The sequence below is a fragment of the Bubalus bubalis genome, chromosome 6, assembly GCF_019923935.1.
Source record: "Bubalus bubalis isolate 160015118507 breed Murrah chromosome 6, NDDB_SH_1, whole genome shotgun sequence".
Lineage (NCBI taxonomy): Eukaryota > Metazoa > Chordata > Mammalia > Artiodactyla > Bovidae > Bubalus > Bubalus bubalis.
In genome coordinates, this window is record NC_059162.1 from 28,060,312 (window position 1) to 28,078,763 (window position 18,452).

Below are 18,452 nucleotides of genomic sequence, written 5' to 3' on the forward strand. Positions count from 1 at the left end.
AAATGCAAGAAAGCAAATGGCTGTCTGAGGAGGCCTTACAAATAGCTGTGAAAAGAAGAGAAGTGAAAAGCAAAGGAGAAAAGGAAAGATATACCCATTTGAATACAGAGTTCCCAAGAATAGCAAGGAGAGATAAGAAAGCTTTCCTCAGTGATCAGTGCAAAGAAATAGAGGAAAACAATAGAATGGGAAAGACTAGTGATCTCTTCAAGAAAATTAGAGATACCAAGGGAACATTTTGTGCAAAGATGGACTCAATAAAGGACAGAAATCATATGGACCTAATAGAAGCAGAAGATATTAAGAAGAGGTGGTAGCAATACACAGAAGAACTACACAAAAAGATCTTCACAACCCAGATAATCACGATGGTGTAATCACTCACCTAGAGCCAGACATCCTGGAATGCGAAGTCAACTGGACCTTAGGAAGCAGCACTACAAACAAAGCTAGTGGAAGTGATGGAATTTCAGTTGAGCTATTTTAAATCCTAAAAGATGCTGCTGCTTAAGTGCTGCACTCAATATGCCAGCAAATTTGGAAAACTCAGCAGTGGCCACAGGACTGGAAAGGGTCAGTTTTCATTCCAGTTCCAAAGAAAGGCAGTGCCAAAGAATGCTCAAACTACTGCACAATTGCACTCATCTCATACACTAGTAAAGTAATGCTCAAAATTCTCCAAGCCAGGCTTCAACAATACATGAACCGTGAACTTCCAGATGTTCAAGCTGGTTTTAGAAAAGGCAGAGGAACCAGAGATCAAATTGCCAACATATGTTGGATTATTGAAAAAACAAGGGAGTTTTAGAAAAACACCTGTGGTGCTTTAGTCACTAAGTTGTGTCCAACTCTTGCGACCCCATGGACTGTAGCCTGCCAGGCTCCTCTGTCAATGGGATTCTCTAGGCAAGAATACTGGAGTGGGTTGCCATTTCCTTCTCCAGGGGATCTTCCCGACCCAAGAATTGAACCTGGGTCTCCCGCATTGCAGGTAGATTCTTTATCTACTGAGCTATGAGGGAAGCCCCCCCAAAAATCTACCTCTGCTTTATTGACTATGCCAAAGTCTTTGACTGTGTGGATTGCCACAAACTGGAAAATTCTTCAAGAGATGGGAATACTGGACCACCTTACCTGCCTCCTGAGAAATCTGTATGCAGGTCAGGAAGCAACAGTTAGAACTGGACATGAAACAACAGGGTTCCAAATCAGGAAAGGAGTACATCGAGGCTGTATATTGTCACCCTGCTTATTTAACTTTATGCAGAGTACATCATGAGAAACGCTGGGCTGGATGAAGCACAAGCTGGAATCAAGATTGCCAGGAGAAATATCAATAACCTCAGATATACAGATGACACCACCCTTATGGCAGAAAGGGAAGAAGAACTAAAAAGCCTCTTGATGAAAGTGAAAGAGGAGAGTGAAAAGTTCACTTAAAGCTCAATATTCAGGAAACTAAGATCATGGCATCCGTTCCCATCACTTCATGGCAAATAGATGGGGAAACAGTGACAGACTTTATATTTTGGGCTCCAAAATCACTGCAGATAGTGACTGCAGCCATGAAATTAAAAGACGCTTGCTTCTTGGAAGAAAAGTTATGACCAACCTAGACAGCATATTAAAAAGCAGAGACTTTACTTTGCCAACAAAAGTCCATCTAGTCAAGGCTATGGGTTTTCCAGTTGTCATGTATGGATGTGAGAGTTGGACTGTGAAGAAAGCTGAGCACTGTAGAAATGATGCTTTTAAACTGTGGTGTGGGAGAAGACTCTTGAGAGTCCCTTGGACTGCAAGGAGATCCAACCAGTCCATCCTAAAGGAGATCAGTCCTGGGTGTTCATTGGAAGGACTAATGTTGAAGCTGAAACTCCAGTACTTTGGCCACCTGATGCGAAGGGCTGACTCATTGGGAAAGACCCTGCTGCTGGGAAAGATTGAAGGGAGGAGGAGAAGGGGATGACAGAGGATGAGATGGTTGGATGGCATCACCGACTCAATGGACATGAATTTGTGTAAACTCTGGGAGTTGGTGATGGACAGGGAGGCCTGGCGTGCTGTAGTCCATGGGGTTGCAAAGTGTTGGACACGACTGAGTGACTGAACTGAACTGAACTGATTATGCATTTTAACAATAATCTTTTCAAATTTGTTTTGCAATATAATACGCTCCATCAAAATTTAATGTGCCCAATTCAGTGGTTTTGAGTATGCTCCCAAGGTTTTACAACCATCACTACCTAATTCCAGAACATTTTGTCATTCCCTCCAAAAATCTCCATGTCTATTAACAGTCATTCTCCATTTCCCTCTCCCTCCAGTCCTTGGCAACACTAGAAACCCTAAATATCTTCAGACAGAATACAACGTCTTTAATACAGCCTCTCAAGTGGCCCAGAGAGAAAACGGTGATTTTGGGATTAGGGGCAAGGAGAGGGACAGTTGGAGGATGAGTGCTTAGTTTGCTGAAAGGACACCCTCCCTAGTGCTCTTCAGTGGGCTTATCAGCTTTTGCCTCAGCTTCTTCAGTGGGTCGCACCATATAGAGGCCCATTCTGGGAGATGGTCATATTCACCTGCCAAAATCTGCTGGTATCCTTTGATGATCTCCTTCGAGGTACCAGTTTCCGCATATGACAGGTAAAGACCTCGGCCACCTGGAATGCCTGAGACAAGAAGAGCTGTATTTTCAGTGCACAGGACACAGTTAACTTTTCTTCAGAAAGTTCATCTATACCCAAGACGGCAATGATGTTCTGGAGGGATTTGTAATCCTATAAATGGTAGCCCACTCTAGTATTCTTGCCTGGAGAATTCCATGTTCAGAGGAGCCTGGCAGGCTGTGGTTCATGGGGTCGCAAAAAGTTGGACACGACTGAGTGACTAACACACACAGGATCATTTGCATGGAAACAATTAATAGTTGAGAATAATATAAAGTGCTTGCCACACTACCTGGAGTATGTTGAGGTTTCAATAAATTCTACCTATTATCATAATTGGGTTTCCCCAGTGACTCAGAAGTAAAGAATCCACCTGCAATGGGGGAGAGGCAGGTTTGATCCTTGGGTCAGGAAGATCTCCTGAAGAAGGAAATAGCAAACTACTCCAATATTCTTGCCTGGGAAATCCCATAGACAGGGGAGCCTAGTGGGCTACAGTCCTTGGAGTCACAAAAGACTCAGACATGACTTAGCAACTAAGTAGTAATAACAACAGTATCTTTTGCACCCCAGAGGCAACATCATAATGCTCATTGCCAACAATGGGATCCATTATGCAAGAGGTGGAGTCCAGAGAATCCATAGCTGGATAGATGCCCAGCTCAGCAATAACATGGGACAGCACAGTGGTGCGCATCCACATGGGCATAAGTAGTGGCAGGGACAGGGCCAGTCAAGTAATCAGCAGGCATGTAGATAGCCTTAGAGATGTGATAGATCTCTTTGGGTGATGGTTATTCTTTCCTGCATGGTACCCGTGTCAGTGGCCAAGGTAGGCTGATAACCCACTGCAGAAGGGCTTCTGCCCAATAAAGCCAATACCTCTGAGCCAGCCTGGGTGAAACAAAAGATGGTATCAATAAGCAACAATACATCTTGACCTTCTTGGTCTCTGAAGTATTCAGCTACAGTCAACATAGTCAGAGTTGCCAAACTCAAGCACCAGGCAGTTCACTCATTTGATCATATATCAGTGCTACCTTGGAGGTAGAATTTTTTAAGTTGGTGTCACCAGACTCAGTCATTTCATGGTATAAGTCATTATCCTCTTGCATCCTCTCACCAACACCAGCAAACACAGAGTACCCACCACAGGCTTAACAACGTTGTTGATTAACTCTATGATCAGTACTGTCTTGCCAATTCCAGCACCAACAAAGTGCTCAATTTTGCCACCTTTGGCATAGGGAGCCAGCAGATCCACAATCTTTGTACCAGTAACCAGAATTTCCTGCTCAACACTCATCGCCATGAATTCAGGAACTTCAGCACAAATAGCAACAAATTGTTTGGTTTTGATGGGACCCCTCTCATCAAAGGTTCTCCAGTGACATTCACAAATCTACACAAGGTCTCAGGGCCAACAGGAATTTTGATTGATGTACCAGAATCCAGGACATTCTGGCCTCTAACCATGCTTCCCATACCATCCACTGCAATGGTCCTTATTGTTCTCTCACTCAAGGACTGGGCCACCTCCAAAACCAGCTTGGTCTCCCTGCCTTGCACTTCCAGGGCATTTAGGATGGGTGGCAGCTCCTCAGCAAATTGGACATCTACCACTGCACCAACGACAGCCACCATGTGCCCAGGGGTGGCACATGCCTTTGGCAATGGAAGTGTTTGGTCAGCATAGTCTCTGGCAGCCTGGAGCACTACTGACGTGACCTCAGAAAGAGCTGGGCTTGTGGTAGCAGTGCTGAAGGGCTGAATCCCCACAAGGACCCTGAGGCCCAGGTAGCAGCCACACAACCCTTGAGTCCCAGCAGAGTGGTGCCTGGGTGGAGACTACTTATCTATTAATTTCTATCTCTATGAATTTCCCTACTTGAGACATTTCAGATAAGTGAACTCACATAATATGTAGACTTTTGTGTCTGACTTTTTTCACTTAGTATGTTTTCAAGGCCCATCCATATTACAGCATGTATCAATGCTTCAGTCCTTTTTATCACTGAATAACCCGTTGTATGGCTATACTGCTTTGTATATCCACTGTATGGATGTATCATTTCGTTCATTCATTCATCAACTGATAGATATTTGCAGCTTCTACTTTTGGTCTATTATTATAATGCCACTATGAACATTTGTGTATAAGTTTTTGTGTTGACATGTGTTCAGTTCTCCTGGATATTTGCCTCTAGATGGTATTCCTACTTTCTCCACTTACTAATCAATGCTTGTTATTATCTGTCTTTTTGATTGTAGCCATCCTAGTCGATACAAAATGGTATCTCATTGTGATTTGGATTTTCATTTGTCTAATGACTAAGGATGTTGGACATCTTTTCATGAGCTTATTGCCAATTTGCACATCTCTTCCAGAGTAGTTTCTATTCAAATTCATTTTTCATTGGATTATTAGTCTTTTATCCTTGAATTATGTATTGCTTATAGACACTGAATATAATCTCTTAGCAGATATATGATTTGCAAGTATTTTCTCTAATCCTCTGAGTTGTCTTTTACTTTCTTGATGGCATCCTTTGAAGTATGAAAATTTTAAATTTTGATGAAGTCCAATGTTTTTTGTGTATGTTTGTACTTTGGTGATCCTAAAAAATGATTATATAATCCAAATCACAAAAACTTACACCTATGCTTTCTTTATTGTTTTAGCTCTTACATTGAGGTCTATAATCCATTTCCACTTAATTCCATATATTTTTTAAGGTAAGGGGTTCAACTTCATTCATTCCATGTGAATATCTAGTTGTCTTAGCACCCTTTGTGAAAGATAATTCTTTACACATTGAATTGTTTGGGCACCCTTGTTCTTTGACATAAATGTAAGAGTTTATTTCTCTCCCATCAGTTCTATTCCATTGATCAGTATGTGTTTCGTTATGCCAAAATCACACTGTCTTGATTACTGTAGATCTATAGAGAGTCTTCCGGAGAAGGCAATGGCACCCCACTCCAGTACTTCTGCCTGGAAAATCCCATGGATGGAGAAGCCTGGTAGGCTGCAGTCCATGGGGTCGCTGAGGGTCGGACACGACTTGAGCGACTTCACTTTCCCTTTTCACTTTCATGCATTGGAGAAGGAAATGGCAAGCCACTCCACTGTTCTTGCCTGGATAATCCCAGGGACGGGGGAGCCTGGTGGGCTGCCGTCTATGGGGTCACACAGAGTCAGACATGACTGAAGTGACTTAGCAGCAGCAGCATAGAGAGTCTTCAGATCAGGAAGTATGAGTCTTCTAACTTTGTTCTTTTTAAAGATTGTTTTGGCTATTTTGGATCCCTAGATTTCCATATAAATTTAGGAACAGCTTGTTAATATCTGGTAAAAAAAAAAAAAAGGCAGCTGAGATTTTAATAGAATATGTCACATCTGTAAATAAGTTGGGGGAGTATTGCTCTCTTAGCAACCTTAAATCTTCTGATCCATGAACATGGGATTGACCTATTTATTTAGGTCTTTAGTTTCTTTCAAAAATGTTTTGTATTTTCCACTTTATAAATCTTCCATTTTTTCTATTTCTCTGCAAACAAATTAAAGACTGATGGAATTTATTTTTTAGTTAACACCTGAGAAGATTTTTTCATATTTGTAAGATAGAATGAGTGAGGTAGAAAGACGGATGCAGGGGCAGACTAAGAGTGAGGCTAGAGCTATTATGGTGAATCTCAAGTTCAGTGCTTGGGTGCCTGACAATGTCAAGGTAAAGTGAGACTATTTCAGTGCCACAAAGGCAGAGTGAAGACTTTAGGCTGCAAGTATCCAGCTCTGACAGTAAGAGTCGGAGTGAGGCAAGGAAGGCCTTTCACACACTTCAAATATCCCTCATGGTTCATCCTTTCAACAGTGATCTCTCGGGGGAATGTTAATAGTTCCGTGAACTTCTCTGTTCTGTAATCACCTGAATTCTGTCACAAATAATATGGGATGGGAATGTTTCCTCCAGCTCTTCATGACCTGCCAAACTGCAAAAGGCCATTGATGCCAAAAGTCCTCATTTAATCAGCAAATACCAGTCCAAGAATGGCCCGCCTTTCGCTTCAGTGTGCTCTGGCAAAGGCAAGGAAGACAAGAGTGACTGGGGAAAAAATAGCAGCAGGGACTCACTTGAGTCTGAAACTGAGCTGTGGAAAAAAAAAAAAAAAAAAGAGAGAGAGAAATCCCCTTGGAAAGAATGGGAAAGAATCCACATAAAAGATTTTATTGCTTATGACAAACTCCTGCTGCTCACATAAATTTCTAGAAAGCATGCTCATATGATAAATATGCAATACATATGTGTGTTTACACACACAAACACATACACACACACACACAACCTGACTTATTGACTAGGCTGCATTTATAGTGTGCTCCCAAGAAGAAAATGTTTACTTCAGTCTAAACATCTTTAAATGCAAATGGAAAAACAATTTCAGCAATCAGTTTTTCTGAAGTGGACTCTCAGTCCCTCACTGTTTCATTCGGGATAATTCTACCGTCATAAACTAGAGCAGATATTTATATTTAATGTAATTTACAGATGTGTTACTTCTCAGCCTACCAGGATCTTTTTGCTACCACTCTTTTAAGGACTGGCGCTTCATAAGATGCTCAAGATATTTTATATTTATTACATCATTTATCTTCCCAGTCTTCTTGGAAATAGATAAAAAAAAAAAAGGCAGACAAGGTAAGAAGTGGGTTTATTCTCCCCATTACACAGATGAGAAAGCAGACATGCGGAAGGAAATGGACTTTCATTCATTCATCAGTTATTTATTGAGAGCCATCAGGCTCTGCCTCTAGATGCATCGGTTACAGTAAACTGTTTTGATCCCTCTTCTCGTGAATTTTAGTCTTATGGATTGCTGTTTTCAAAAGCAGATCTGATCGTGTGGCATCTCTGTTTAAGTTATTTTGGGGGTTTTCCACAGATTTTAGAATAAAGACTAAAAATCTCCTCCTGGCTTGCAGTGTTTACATGGGCCTACCTCGTATCGACTAATACTTGCCTCATCTACTGTCTGCCTGCATATCCACTACTGCTTAAATGTTTTTATTTTTTGAGAGAATGTGTTTATTAGTTGTCGTTTTTATTTTTTAATCAAAGTTTAAAAGTATTTACTTCTAAGAATTGATATTTTAATAGTCTTGTTATAAAGAATAGCAGTCCCCTTTTTTCCCAGACTCATTCACTTTTAAGTCTTCAGTCAGTTCTTTTGATATTTATTTTCTTATCTCTCAATAGCATTTGTGTATTGCTACTTCTTCACTTTTTAGTGTTAAGCACTGTGTGTTGACTTCATACTGAGGGATATGAGGCTTTAATTTTATCCCCATGCCTAGCTCCATATACATTTTGCTCCCACCACTACAGGCTATCAGGAGTTCTCATTCTAAATCCAGATTTTATAATCAAAAGCAGACTTTATGTGCTCTAAATTACAGCATAATGTTATATTTATTTGTTTCTGGTTCAGACATATCTAAGTAGAAGGCTCAGTTCAGGGAGCAGGAGGCCGGGACAGGGAAGGAAAATGGAAGACTGTAACTAGTTTAATGGCTTTTTTCACCAGAAGGAATCTTAGGGACCATTTCTTCCTCTCTTTTAACTTCAGAAATATTGTTATCTAGGTTCATGGTCACGTGGCAAGTGGATGACAGAGGACCAGCAGGTGGTTCTCCTCGCCGTTTCTAGTGCTCTTTGACACTTGCCATACTGTAAACAAACTTTCTTTTGGCTGTGCTGGGTCTTCGTTGCTGCTCGAGCTTTTCTCTACTTGCGGCGAGCTGGGCTACTCTGCAGTTGCGGTACACAGGCTTCTTACTGCAATGGCTTCTCTTACTGCAGAGCATGGGCTCTAGGGCATGCAGGCTCCAGTAGTTATGATGTGTGGGCTCAGTATTTGCAGCTCCCAGGCTCTAGCGCACAGGCTCAATAATTGTGGTGCATGGGCTTACTTGCTCCACAGCATGTGGGATCTTCCTGGACCAGGGATCAACCTTGAGTCTCCTGCATTGGCAAGCAGATTCTATAGCTCTGAGCCACCAGGAAAGCCCTATAACCAAACTTTTAACTAAGATGAATTTAGGACTGGTCTTGGAGTATCAGGAAATGTAAGCTGCTTGCTTCTGTGCATGTGTGTGCTTAATCGTGTCCGACTCTTTGCAACCCCATGGACTGTAGCCCACCAGGCTCCTCTGTCTGTCTGCCTAACAGTCAATAAATGCTTTTGTTTCATTTCAGATATTAGACCCTGCTCTCAGCTGGGAACCTGGGGCCTCTGTATACCTCGGAGGAGCTGCCAAAGGCTGCTGAACCTCTGGTTTGCTCTTTTCTTCAGTTTTATTCTTCCCCAGAAAAAGAATAAAATTAGTTTCAGAAATGTTGGGAGAAGACAGTGTATATTTAACACTATGGGAAAAATCATGGTAACTTGAGTTCATCTTTCATTCATCACTCTGAGAATATTCAGTTTAGGGGGAAGAGATAACTAAACACCTGCATATCTTTATAACCAGTCCTGTAATGAAATCAGAAAACAAACCTGTTGGCAAGAAAACGCGTCTTTCGGGGTGACTGCTCATCTCTTCCTGCACCTCTAGGGCAAGTGTTACTGTCACGATGTTTGAGGTTCTGCTCTATCCTGTCTTCTTAAACACCACTGGACTCAAAATTTTCCACTCTCACTATTGTTTCAAATACTTCATTGCTCAATAAAGGGTAATAAAGAAGAAAGATGGGAACAAAGGGAGTACTGAGAGGGGAGGAAAGAGACAGGAAATATTAGATTAGCATCTGAATGGTCAGGCCACTCAAGATGGCTGCTCTCTTGCTCTCTATACATCCCCTGCTTGACCAGTCCCTGCTTCATTAACATCCTACTCACCTGTCTGACCTTCCCTCATAATCACAGAGCCTAATCAGTACTTGCCCTCAGACCCAGCAAGTGATGGTTCTAATCTTTAGATCAGAACCATCTCCACTATGATAGCAGTGAAGGGCATCTTCCTCAGTGGGCTTCCCTGGTAACAGACTGTCAACCTGACTGTCAGTTCCGCTTGTAACTGAAAACACGCACACACTACCCTCCCTATCCCCCTACACCTACCCCACCATGGAGCAAAGCCTGCTGCCATGTCTTGCCTGCCATCGGCCACACAGGGTCAGATGTTGTTCCAGGACCTGACTTCATACGTGTAAGATCGCCCCATCCATTAAACCATTGATGTCTCTGTCACTGACTCCAGACTCTTTCTTTGGTCTTGAGGATAAGCAAGTATAGGGCTTGCAGGCTTGTGGGATGTAGCCCAGCAGCACCCAAATTATCTCAGACCTTTCACTAGTCACTTAGTAAATGTTATTCAATTGAATAATGGTAATAGTCTTGTAAGGTATTAACCATTATTCTGCTTCATAGATGAGGAAGTGGAGGCTCAAAGAGGTTAAATTGTCCACCATCGCACAGCTGTGTTACTCAAGTAGACTTTAGTCAAGCTTTCCTTGGCTCCGTAGCCTATCCTTTTTTTTTGTTGTTGTTGCATTATTGACTATGGTGGTGGTAGTTTAGTCACTAAGTCCTATCTGACTCGTGACCCCAAGGATTCTGTCCATGGGATTTCCCAGGCAAGAATACTGGAGAGGCTTGCCATTTCCTTCTCTAGAGGATATTCCCAACCCAGGGATCAAATCCAGGTCTCCTGCATTGCAGGCAAATTCTTTACCACTGAATCACCAGGGAAGCTCTTTATTGATTATTCAGGGCTGCTCAACAAATTACCACCACACTCAGTTGGCTTAAAGCAACAAAAATTTATTATCTCACAAGTTCTATGAGTCAAGAGTCTGGATGCAGCTAGACTGGGTGCTTCTGACTCAGGGTCTCTCCCAAGGCTGCAGTCAAGGTTTGGGCTGGGGGCTGCCAGCATATCCAGGCTCACCCACATGGCTGTTGGTAGGTCTCACATTCTCACTGGCTGTTGGCAGGAGACATACATTTTTGCCATGGGGACCTCCCCACAAGGGCACCTCACAGCATGGCAGCTGGCTCCTCCAGGGTGAGTAATTGGGAGTGAGAGAGAACACTGGAGACTGAAGCCACTGTCCTTTTATAACTTATCTTGAGATAACATGCCATCACTTCTCCTGTGTTCTTGTCTGTAGAAATGAGTCAGTAAGTCCAACCAATGATGCTGTGAAAGTAGTATACTCAAAATGCCAGCAAATTTGGAAAACTCAGCAGTGGCCACAGGGCTGGAAAAGGTCAGTTTTCATTCCAGTTCCAAAGAAAGGCAATGCCAAAGAATACTCAAACTACCACACAATTGCACTCATCTCACATGCTAGTAAAGTTATGCTCAAAATTCTCCAAGCCAGGCTTCAAAAGTACGTGAGCCATGAACTTCCAGATGTTCAAGCTGGTTTTAGAAAAGGCAGAAGAACCAGAGATCAAATTACCAACATTCGCTGGATCATCGAAAAAGCAAGAGAGTTCCAGAAAAACATCTACTTCTGCTTTATTGACTATGCCAAAGCCTTTGACTGTGTGAATCACAATAAACTGGAAAATTCTTAAAGAGATGGGAATACCAGACCACCCGGCCTTCCTCTTGAGAAAACTGTATGCAGGTCAGGAAGCAACAGTTAGAACTGGACATGGAAGAACAGACTGGTTCCAAATAGGAAAAGGAGAACGTCAAGGCTGTATATTGTCACCCTGCTTATTTAACTTATATGCAGAGTACATCATGAGAAATACTAGGTTGGAAGAAGCACAAGCTGGAATCAAGATTGCCGGGAGAAATATCAATAACCTCAGATATGCAGATGACACCACCCTTATGGCAGAAAATGAAGAATACTTAAAGAGCCTCTTGATGAAAGTGAAAGAGGAGAGTGAAAAAGTTCATTTAAAGCTCAACATTCAGAAAACTGAGGTCATGGCATCTGGTCCCATCACTTCATAGCAAATAGATGGAGAAATAATGGAAACAGTGACAGACTTTATTTTTGGGGGCTCCAAAATCACTGCAGATGGTGATTGCAGCCATGAAATTAAAAGATGCTTACTCCTTGGAAGAAAAGCTATGACCAACCTAGACAGCATATTAAAAAGCAGAGACTTTACTTTGCCAACAAAGGTCCGTCTAGTCAAGGCTATGGTTTTTCCAGTGGTCATGTATGGATGTGAGAGTTGGACTGTGAAGAAAGCAGAGCACCAAAGAGTTGATGCTTTTGAACTGTGGTGTTGAAGAAGAGTCTTGAGAGTCCCTTGGACTGCAAGGAGATCCAACCAGTCCATCCTAAAGGAAATCAGTCCTGAATATTCATTGGAAGGACTGATGCTGAAGCTGAAGCTGAAACTCCAATACTTTGGCCACCTGATGTGAAGAACTGACTCATTTGAAAAGACCCTGATGCTGGCAAAGATTGAAGGCAGGAGGAGAAGGGGACAATAGAGGATGAGATGGTTGGATGGCATCACCGACTCAATGGACATGAATTTGAGTAAACTCTGGGAGTTGGTGATGGGGAGGGAGGCCTGTTATGCTGCAGTCCATGGGGTCGCAAAGAGTTAGACACGACTGAGCGACTGAACTGATGATCAAGTAGAGGGGCTTATACAAAGACATGAATACCACAAAGTAGAGGTCATTGGGCGTCCAACAGAAATCATCTCTCTGAACTTGATTTTAAGTCCTAAGATATTCTTTGCTTTACAAAAATTATTTATATTTAAACTTCCGCTTAAGTAAAACCAAACATTCTATCTGTGTTTAGCATCTCTCATGAACTTTTCTTTATTGTAAATTTTTTAGGAAAGAATTTGAGAGAAGTTACATGCAACTTAAAACAGGCAGTTCCAAGATTGAAAGATGTAATTCTGTTTGTATTTGTGTATGTATGTGGATATATATGCATAGACACATATATACATACATATATATAACAATATTGAAATGTTCTTTTCATGCTGGTTTCAATTTTTAAAATATAAGAATAAAATAAAGAGAATGATAAATAACAGTGATAAGCAGCATCTGGCACAATGTCCATTACTTTTACACAAGTATTATTTTGCAAAGATTTCTATATTGTGCAATTTGGATGAGAACCAAAAGAAATATCTTGTGGCCCCTGATCCATGCTATGTGAGCATCTGTTCCCTTCTAAGTAATGTCTAATTAATGTTCAGAATTAGCTAAGAATGCTTACTGAATATATACTAGGAACAGAGTCCAGTCCTTCATTCTGGTGAGCAGTTGGTAAAGTTCCTTTTTTTATTCCTGAAATATCTGAAGCTCCAAGGCCCTAATGGGGAAAGGCAGGATGGATAGACAGCAGGTCACTTGAACAAGGCCCTAGGGTCCCAGAGACCTCACTTCAAAACCTCTTCTGCTGGAGGTTCTTGGGCAAATGGTCTTGTCTGAAACAACACCCACCCACCTGAGAGGGTAGCTGTGAGACGAAGCAATGTATTCAGGTGGTTTAGGCTCCATGTGCTCAGTCTATGTCTGAAAGCCAGACTGGGTTCATCTCCTGGCTCTACCACTTAACTATGGAAAAGCCCTTAACCTCTCTGCTCCACCTCACCATCTGAAAAGTGGCCATATGATGGCATCTACATCATTGTACTGTTGGGAGAATTATGTGCATTAATATGTGCAAAGCTCTTGGAATACTTGGCATTTCGGAAGTGTTAAGTCAAAGACAAGCCAAGGAAAATGAAGTCATTTGTGTAAAAGCCCTATCCCAGCACCTGGCATAAGGTAAGAAAATTAATAAATTTTTAAACATTTAATTTCTTCATCTATAATATGGGGGTATTGGTGGGCTTCCGTCTATGGGGTTGCACAGAGTAGGACACGACTGACGCGACTTAGCAGCAGCAGCAATACCTATCTTATAGAGTTCTATTTTTTCTGGATAGTAGAAATTTAAAAAAAAATTTTTGTTGAAGTACAATTTATAGTGTTATGTTAATTTCAGGTATACAGCACAATGATTCTTTTCCCATATAGGTTATTACATAATACTGAGTATAGTTCACTGTGCTATACAGTAGGTCCTTGTTGATTATCTATTTTATATACAGCAGTGTGTATATGTTACACCCAAATTCCTGATTTACCACTCCCTTCCACCTTTCCCCTTTGGTAACCATAGCTTATTTTTCTATGTCTATGAGTCTGTTTCTATTTTGTAAGTAAATTAATTTGTATTTTTTTTTAGATTCCACATGTAAGTGATATCATATGATATTTGCCTTTGTCTGGCTTATTTCACTTAGTATGATAATCTCTAGGTCCATCCATGTAGCTGTAAATGGCATTATTTCATTCTTTTTTATGGCTTAGTACAGAGTTCTCTTATAGAGTTCTTATGAGCATAAAATTATATGTGTGTGTGTGTGTATGTGTGTGTGTGTATGAAAGTCTTTCTGTCATGTTTGTTTGACTCTTTGTGACCCAGGACTATAACCTGCCTAGCTCCCATGTCGGAGAAGGCAATGGCACCCCACTCCAGTACTCTCACCTGGAAAATCCCATGGACAGAGAAGCCTGGTGGGCTGCAGTCCATGGGGTCGCTACGAGTCAGACACGACTGAACAACTTCACTTTCACTTTTCACTTTCACGCATTGGAGAAGGAAATGGCAATCCGCTCTAGTGTTCTTGCCTGGAGAATCCCAGGGATGGTGGAGCCTGGTGGGCTGCCATCTATGGGGTCGCACAGAGTTGGACACGACTGAAGCGACTTAGCAGCAGCAGCAGCAGGTCCCCTGTGCATGGGATTCTCCAGGCAAGAATTCTGGAGTGAGTTTCCATTTCCTTCTCCGGGGATATTCCCAACCAGGGATCAAACCTGGGTCTTCTGCATAGGCAGATGGATTCTTTACCATCTGGGCCACCAGGTAGACCATGTATATGGGTTGTATATATATGTGTGTCTATATGTATATATATATGTATGAAGTGAAGTGAAGTGAAGTGAAGTGAAGTCGCTCAGTCGTGTCCAACTCTTTGTGACCTCATGCACTGTAGCCTACCAGGCTCCTCCATCCATGGGGTTTTCCAGGCAAGTGTTCTGGAGTGGGTTGCCATTTCCTTCTCATATATATATATATAACATCTAATGGCTTGTGATCCAAATAAGGACTTAGTGAAAATGAAAGTCACTCAGTTGTGTCCGATTCTTTGTGACCCCATGGACTATATATTCCATGGAATTCTCCAGGCCAGAAGACTGCAGTGGGTAGCCTATCCCTCCTCCAGGGGATCTTCCCAACCCAGGGATCAAACCCAGGTCTCCTGCATTGCAGGCAGATTCTTTACCAAGTGAGATATCAGGGAAGCCCCAAGGACTTAGGAAATGGTAGCTATTATTATTAGGAATTCACAAACAATTACAGAGCTGCCAATACGTGGGAGTTGGGGATGTCAAATAATTTAGTGTAAAACCTCTCTCAAGCCAGGAGGTAAATCTCTCAGCTCTAAGCGGTGTTGTGCTCCAAGATGACTAAAAGATTTCCTTTTAGCTTGGGTAGTGCTTTCTGGAGTTCCTTTGGGGCAGCATATGTACAGGGAATTGTAAGTCTGAGAATGGTATTCTTCTGGTTTCTGCTTGGTATTTTAATTGGCATATTAAGTTTCTTATCTACGTCTTTTTTGTGTTTTTAATAATATCCCTTTGTGGTTGCAGACTGAGTGCAGAAAGAATGTATTAGAAGGAGCTAGTAGAGATAAATGCCGTCCACACGCTGAGAGCCTGGAGCTCTGGGATCACTGGGTTCCAGACAGGGGGACTGGCTGTTAACCCTGTGAGCTGTTTCCGGAGGGCCCGGCTCATGGTGTGATGAGAAGGGAAGGCTTGAGGGCACCCAAAGAAAGGCCTGCTGAAATTCTTTTGCCTGCTTTCTCAAGGACTACCACTGTGCCTTAGCCCCTTTCTTGGGAACCCCACTCAAGAACGCTTGATGTCTTGAACCTCTCTTTGCAGGCAGAGAGGGATATTTCGTAGGTAGCACCAGCTTGGGTAGAAAAGAATGCATTTCTCAAAAACATAACCCTGTCTATGACCCTGCTAATGATAACCACAAACCAAGGGGAAAGAAAAGCATTTTAAAGCTAGTTCTGGGAAGCAGATCGCCCCCTGACCTCCTCCCCAGAGCCAGAGCTCTGAGGATCAGACTGAAGGCAAACATACCACAGAACAAGACAGTGGGAGACACCGCTTCATGACTAATTGGCTTTAAGAACACAGGATAAAGGAAAAACATATAAACAACTCTTGAGCTTTGAAAATAAATACTACTAAGGACCATGGATTGCTCATATAATTTCGTTTTTATTAGAAATACCAAACTCCGTGACCGTCTCTGTCCCACCCTAATGCAGAGTTCATTAGGGGTGTATCATCTCTAATGATAATCTTCAACTATATTAGAAATTTTATTTGTTTTTCTGGTCCCTCTTTCATTTCTTCTTACCTGAAAGCTTCAGAGAAGTCTTGTTAGAGTTCACTTGGCAATATTTTATGGATCTTAAATCAATTTCATAGAAGTCCTAACTTTCATCACCTTTCAAATGGTATTAACTTGGCTTTAAACTCCTAAGAGGATCTCAAAGGATAAGTTCCTGGTATCTGTTATCAACACCCTGTTTGGGGATTAGTCCTGTGTTTTCATGTGGGATAGAAACATATCCGGATAATTCTCCTGAGCTTCACTTGTTGAAATTTGACATTTGTCCTATCACTTAATTATGGCTTAGCTCCCAGAAAGCTTTGCTGTCACCTCTGAGACAGCTGCGTGCCCCTTCCCCATAGCACATACACTCAGTCCAGTCCAAATCCACCCTTCAGCTAAAATAACAAAAATAAAACAAAAAACAAAGCTAATGACAAAATACAGAGTGGAAATCCTTCATCTTGAAAGGCTCTCTCAGCTTTGTGTGGCTTGGAGCTGTTAGCCACAGGGAGATCAAAAGATTGGATTTGGGTTTTTCTGTCTTGGCGTGGTAGGGCTTCCGAATCCCTGTCCCACCCTACCTCCTGTCTTCTCCCTCCAACCCAGCATTTTAGCTTTCCTCACTGTCACTTTGTCTTACTGAATCCCAGGAGTACCTTTTTCTAGGGAGCCTTTGCCACCTTAAATGTTGCCAAAACAGAAGCTGTTGCTTTAGACAGCTTAGAACTTTAGAACTTCACAATTGTGTGTAGAAAGAGAACTGGAATTAGTGGCAAAGACCTTCTCTGTGTGTGTTTCCTCATGTGAGATTTGCAACTTGAAAAGATCATTCTTCCATGTTATAATCCTTGTTCTATTATCATCGAGGGTTTTCTCTCTGTGTAAAGTAACCAGCTGAGTGTTACCCAGTAGGTGCTGGTAAATGAATAAAAATGAGCTCTTTGGGGTCGGGGAGACTGTTCTTATTTGTAGCATTTGGCGATTTCCTTGATTTATATATATCCACCTTGATTGATTTCAAGATACCAAAGTGAAGTCACTGAGCAAAGATTTGGGAAGAGATGCACGCCACCAGCTCCACCGGCAGTGTGTCTGCTCCAGCACAGGGTTGGGGGGAAGGCTGGGGAAGGCTGGTAGAGCAAGCAGTACTTGAACTTGAATCTAGAAAGATGAGTAGGCATTTTCTGAATGGATAGAGACAATGGAGAAGGCAAGAGGCAAAAATTTTTAGCAAAGAATATGCTATCAACACCGAGTTCACTCTGCTCTCTGCATGACAGACCAATAAACTGAGGTGTCGAGGCTAGGAATACGACTTTATTCCAAAATCTGGTTTCTCAGATGGCGCTAGTGGTAAAGAATCTGCCTGCCAATGCAGGAGATGCAACAGGCATGGGTTTCATCCCTGGGTCAGGAAGATCCCTTAGAGTAGGAAGTGGCAACCCACTCCAGTATTCTTGCCTGAAAAATTTCATGGACACAAGGAGCCTGGTGGACACAAGGAGCCTGGTGGGGCCTCAGAGTTGGGCACAACGAGCACGCACACACCAGCAGATCAAGAAGACAGCAGACTAGTGTCTCCAAACCCATCTCATTGAGGTATGGATGCCCCTTTCTTTTACATAGCAGAAAGGGAAAGGAGGTGGGGAAGTAAAGTAAAAGACCATTATCTTGCAAAATAGGAGATGTGTTAATTTCTCCTTTCCTTCAGCCATTCACAGATGGGCAGGGTTAGCTCCTTATGAGCTAAACTAAGTCATTTTAGTTTAACAGTCAGGCAGAGGGGTAAGGTTCTCTAAGGCAGGCTATTATGTATGATTATAATAATAAAAGCAATGAAAGGCAGAGATGAAAGTCAAAGAGACAGATCCAACATGTAGTCAGAATTGGCTCTTCTTGTTACAGGTGAACAACCTTTGCTGCATTCTAAGTGTTCATGGTGGAGCATGTACGGCAGGGATGGACTGAAGAAAAGACTCCCTCCAGCAAGTCATCCTGGCTCTAGCAACGTCCTCCGTCATCTACATAATTCCTGGGATTAAATGTAATCTACAGTCTCCTCTCAAGACTATTAGTTCCAAACAGGACAGAAGATCCTCTCCAGCTGGATTCCTTTCAAAAAAAAAGAGTAGTTTCAACTAATCCTTTGGTTACAATAGTCAGTGTCCTAGTGAAATAGTCATTATTCTAAGAGCCAACATCAATACGTTATTATTACAGAGAATGATCACACAACAGGGTGCCTCCAAGCCAAGAAAAAGGGAATTTTAGACTGAGAGGCTGTTAAAGGTCATGCTGTGATTTAGTT

At 42.0% G+C, this 18,452-nt stretch overlaps 1 pseudogene; it reads right to left on the minus strand.

The window, feature by feature from the left end:
* Positions 1 to 2,485: 2,485 nt before the first annotated feature.
* The window catches only part of LOC102406482, a 91,832-nt pseudogene continuing 75,865 nt past the window's right edge, over positions 2,486 to 18,452 (minus strand).